The sequence below is a fragment of the Ictidomys tridecemlineatus genome, chromosome 9 (assembly GCF_052094955.1).
Source record: "Ictidomys tridecemlineatus isolate mIctTri1 chromosome 9, mIctTri1.hap1, whole genome shotgun sequence".
Classification (NCBI taxonomy): domain Eukaryota; kingdom Metazoa; phylum Chordata; class Mammalia; order Rodentia; family Sciuridae; genus Ictidomys; species Ictidomys tridecemlineatus.
The window spans coordinates 63,317,606-63,323,524 of NC_135485.1; positions in this window are offsets into that span (position 1 = coordinate 63,317,606).

A 5,919-nucleotide genomic window follows, 5' to 3' on the forward strand; every position below is an offset into this window, starting at 1 on the left:
ATTTAATGCAATTCATATTAAAATTCCAATGACATTCTTCATAAAAATAGAAAAAGCAGACATGAAATTCATTTGGGAAAATAAGAGGCCCTAACCCTACCCACCAATTAGACTAGTCCTGCTGGCTCACCTGATCCTTACCCTCTAATCAAAAAGCACCCCATGCCAACTGTCAAACCACCCCTGGCTCTATAAATATGCAGAGCTGTTCCTCAATAAACGGGCATTTGCTCCGACGACAAGCCTTGTTCGTTCTTTCAGGTATCAAACTAAAAAGCTTCTTCACAGCAAAGGAAATAATCAAGAGTGTAAAAAGAGAGCCTACAGAATGAGAGAAAATCTTTGCAATCTGCACCTCAGATAAAGCATTAATCTCCAGGATATATAAAGAACTCAAAAAAAAAAACCACCAAAAACAAAACAAAACAAAACACACACGCAAACAAACAAGTAATCCAATCAAGAAATGGGCAAAGGAATTGAACAGGCACTTCAGAGAAGAAGAAATATGAATGGTCAACAAATATGTAAAAAACTGTTCAACATCTGTAGCAATTAGAGAAAGGCAAATTAAAACTATACTGATATTCCATATCACTCCAGTCAGAATGGCAACAAACAAGAATATAAGCAAAAATAAATGTTAGTAAGGATGTGGAGGAAAGGGTACAGTCATACATTGCTGGTGGGTCTGTGAATTAATGCAACTATTCTGGAAAGCAGTAGGGAAGTTCCTCAAAAAACTAGGAATGGAATCACCATTTGACCCAGTTATCCTATTCCTCAGTATATATTACTAAGGACTTAAAATGAGCACATTGCATCAACACAGCCACATCAATGTTTATAGCAGCTCAATTCACAATAGCTAAGCTATGGAACCAAACTAGGAGCCCTATGGATAAAGAAAATGTGATATATATATATATATATATATATATATATATATATATATATGTGTGTGTGTGTGTGTGTGTGTGTGTGTGTGTGTACAATATCACTCAGCCATAAAAAAATGACTTTATGACTTTTGCCGGTAAATGGATGGATCTGGAGACTATCATGCTAAGTGAAATAAGCCAATCCCAAAAAACCAAAGGTAGAATGTCTGTCTGATGTGTGAATAATAACACACAACAAGAGCGGAGTGGGAATAGAAGTTCAGTGGGTTAGACAAAGGGGAATGAAGGGAAGGAAGGGGGATAGAAATCGAAAAAACAGTGGAATGCATTGGACATAACTTTCCTATGTTCATATATGAATACACCACAGTGAATCGCCACATCATGTACAATCACAAGAGTGGGATCCTAATTAGAATAACTTATACTCCATGTATGTATAATATGTCAAAATATACTCTTTTAAAAAATTGTTTTAGATGTTGATGGATCTTTATTTTATTCATTTATTTATATGCAGTGCTGAGAATCGAACCCAGTGCCTCACACATGCTAGGCAAGTGCTCTACTACTGAGCCCCAGCCTCAGCCCTCAAAACACACTCTTACTGTCATGTATACCTGAAAAGAACAAATAAAAATAAATAAATAAAATAAGTGACTGAATTAAATTTGAGAACTTTACACATCGGGCTACCTAAAAAGTTTCAATTTGATACTCTAAAGTATAAAATTATGAAGAACTTGGTTCTCAGTTTGACAAAAATATTTAAGTATTTGAGTCAGAGCAGCAGGATCTTTTTAGTAATTAAATTGCAATAACAGATTGTGAAATTTTTCTTTCAATTTGAGTCGTCCCACTAGTCTTCATTTGGTGTCAATTTAGTTGTTGACAAAACTATAAAGGGGTACAAAATTCTCAGATCTTCTAAGAACCTGTTACAAATAGATCCAGCCAAATCTCAACTGAACGGTTTTCGGTGGCTGCTTTTTTATAATTTCCAATGTCATCCTTTCAGTTAGAATCACGCATACTTCCTGGAGTGGATATAATCTTAATTGTTGTTTTTTGAGCAACCATTGATTTTTAAAATCCAGTATCTTCATCATTCACTTGTACAAAATGTACTTATGTTGATTTATGTGGTAATTTCATCTCGTGGAGTGATTTCTGTTTATTTTCATACATGATGTAATTAGCAAAATAATAACAAAAGAAAATGAAAGGACAAATCTTCAAGCCAGGGTTGCTGGACTTCATTAAAAACCTTCCCCAGGGGCTGGGGTAGTGGTTCAGCCGTAAAGTGCTTGCCTAGCATGGGTGAGGCCCTGGGTTTGATCCTCAGTACCACATATAAGTAAAATGAACATTAAAAAAAATAACCATCCTTGTGAGTGTGAAGTGAAAAAAAAAAATTGGAAAAAAAAAAACACCTTCCCCAGTGGGCCAGATTGGACATTGGACAGTGAACTCAAACACCAGGTTCCCCAGAGGCCTTTCCTGCTGTCCTCTATAGCAGCTCCTGCAGCTCAATCACCTTCCCCTGCTTTATGTTTTCTTCATTGTAATGAGGAAGGCATTCCATTTTCCATTTACGTGTTTGATGTCTTCTTTTCCTGTCACTGAAATGTGAGCCGAGGACAAGAACAATGACTAGCATATAGTGGATGTTCAATACATTTTTTATTCAGTGAGTGAAGATTTTTATTCTGGCTAATTCAAGATGGGAAATCATCCAAATGTATCCAAAAATGGGGAAAGTTTGAAAAGTTAGATCTTTGCAATAGGGTTGGGTTAGTGACTAAATTTCAAAATTGGATCACAAAGAATGGGGGACTTGAAAGATTTTGCCAGGCACCTCTAGGTCTGTGGGACGAGACCACCATCCTTCCAAACACTCTTCCCTTCTCCTGGGAAGAAGGGCTATATAATTGCTTACCTGTTCTGAAATGGCAAGAGGCAGTAGGGCATCGGTTGCCTGAGGGAAGGACAGTTCATTTCCTATGGCTGAGCAGGGAATTTCTCCCAGATCTGCTTAGTACCTATTGTTCTAGGGAAAGAAACATCTCACTTGCATAAGGGGCCCTGGGGCCTTCTGACAAGAGTGACCAAGATTCCTTCTAACAACTTATCCCTGAAATTCAGTTAGACTACTCTTCTGGAGTAGATTGGGAAGGCCCTAAAGTCACCATTAGGATCAGGCAGAGGGTCTTTTAGAATAAAATTACCTTGAAGTTAGGGAGAGATGGAGCTGGTGGTTAGTTGTACTGTGAGCCAAAAAGGAGAAATGGTGTCAGCAATCATCCTGGTCCAGGAGCAGGGAGATGAGTCTAACCCAGGAGAATACCTCAGAAGATAGAAGTGTGTTGGGGAGGTAGCCCTAGGAGTACTGACTTTGCGATGGCCTTGGTCAATATGACAGCTCACTCATAGGCTCAATCTAACTCTGTGCAGTAGCTAGACTCAGGTTACAATTTCTATGATGCTATGAGGATTGGATTTTCTTCCCTGGGTCCTGGATAATGAACAGGACTCAACTCCACCCCAGAAGCACCCATCTCTATCCCAGTCATCAGCAGACACTCATGGAGCTAGAGAAGGAAGCTAGACTGGACTTCCTGCCAATCTTAGCAAAAGGAGATTCAAGTACCGCACTTTTGGATCCTCTGAGCTGGAGTGTAGTACATTACACTGTAAAGTCAGAGATCCTCATCATGTGCTGCACTGGGTTGAATAGTGTGCACAAAATATTCGTGTGCACAAAATATTCACGTCCACCTGGAACTTCAGAACGTGAGTTTATTTCAAAGCAGAATGTTTGCAGATGTAATTAATTGAGGAGTTCAAACTGGACTGCAAGGATGGGGATGGGCTAAAATCCAATAATTGGTGTCCTTATAGGTCCTGTGAAGAGAGAGAGAGAGAGAGAGAGAGAGAGAGAGAGAGAGAGAGAGAGAGAGAGAGAGAGAGATAGATACACGGGGTGAAGGCCATGTGAAGACAGAAGCAGAGAATGGAGTTCTGCTGCCGTAATCCAAGGATCACCGAGAAAGGCCAAGAGCTACAAGAAGTGGAAAGAGTCAAGGAAGAATCCTTCCTTAGAACTTTCAGAGGGAAGACTTCAGGCTTCTGACCTCCAGAATTATGACCAGATTGTGGTATTTTGTTGTAACATCTCTAGGAAGCCAACACACATGCACCTATAGACCTTAATGTTGAAAAATAGATATGTAGATAGATACATGCTCACACATACATGTTTATTCACTGGAGAGAATTTGCAGAAAAGTGGCATATAACATTTACTACAGGAACATGTATAAAATGTTAATGGTGCTTATTTTTTTAAATATTTATTCTTAAGTTTTAGAAGGACACAGTATCCTTATTTTACATTTATGTGGTACTGAGGCTTGAACCCAGTGCCTCGTGTATGCTAGGCAAGTGCTCTACCACTGAGCCACAACCCCAGCCCAATGGTGCTTATTTTTAATGGTAGGCTATTGAATAGCGTTCTTTTGTTTCTTCCAAATTTTTCTAATGAGCAATTGTTACTTTAATAATCAGATCCAAATTAGGCGTTCACCTAATCAATGCTTCTGACACATCAATACCCAAATCTGTGAATCCCATGGCTTTCGTTCCCATTTGAAAAAGTACTTCTATGTGTATTTAACCTGTATTGCCCACCAAAAGTATTTGTCTTTAGTTTTTTAATGTCTTTGCTTAGTTTTCTGTTAAAAGATAATTCTCACCAAGTTAAAATACTTTCAAGTTTGCCTCGGTTCCATGGGGGTTCTGAATATTTCTCAGTTCTCCCTTTCAACCATGCCAATGTTGAAAAACAGTTGGTGGTTCTCGACTCCTTAGGAATAAATAAAAGTATCCTGATAATGGCATCAAGCAGCCCTTACTATGCACCTAGCCCTCTTTCAAGTGTGCTGCCTATATTGACCTGTGCTAGGAACCTCCTACAGCTCCAAAATGCCCACTTGGGATGATCCATGAAGCGGTAAACCTGCCTATGAGGTCCTGTTACTCCCTATTTTACAAATGAAGAAACAAAGGCACAGAAAAATCAAGAACTTGCCCAAAAGATCCAGTGCAGGGATTTGAACCCAGACTTCAAACTCCATAACCCTAAAGATCCTGTACCATTCTGCCCTGCCCCAGTAGGAGAATATGGGAAAGTTCATATAAATATGAAGTGTAACTTTTTCATTAATTTTTTAGGTGTTTATTTAAAATCTACATTATATCTTACAAATAAATGTGATAAAGAGTAAAGAAGTTTAAAGGGCTCCCCTACATTCCTAGGAAGTGAGGGTGGAATTGCTCGTGTATATCTGGTCAACCATTAGGCAAGGTCACGGTCAGAAAATCAAAAGCCTGCAGAGACAGACTGACACGGTGCACAAATCAAGGATGCCTGACTTAGAAACCTCATCCCCTTCCATTCCCCTGAGGCTCAAGTCCAGATGTCCTCACAGACACCAAGACCCTGCCCACCTTCCCGGTTCTGTGGGCTTTCTTTGTGCTTCTGGTACATTTCATCCTTTCTGACACTTTAGGGCCTTTCCTGCACTTGCTGTTCCCTCTTCAAAAGCCCTCCCTTCCCCACTGCCTTTGCCAAAGAAGCTCAAATAAAATCCCACTTCCTTAGTGAGGTTTCTTTTGACCCTCGCCCCCACCTTGGGGAACACGGTGGTTAGATCCTGCTCCACTTTTCATAATAGTCCAGGCTCTGAGGTCTCATCAGTCTTCACCATGCTTTAGGGCAAGTATCTAGCTCACCTAAAGCTGTCTCTGTAGCTTCCATCACAAAGGAATCATCTGGAAATGCTTGTTGACTGAATTCCTGACCAAGGGAAATGAAGACTCACTCTCTTCTGGGTACACATATGCTTTGGGCTTAAGTTTTACCATGAACAAAAGCAATCGACAACAGCACACAAATCAAAGCACAAAGTTAACAAAATGGTGTAAACCATATGGATGAAGCTATACTACATAGCGA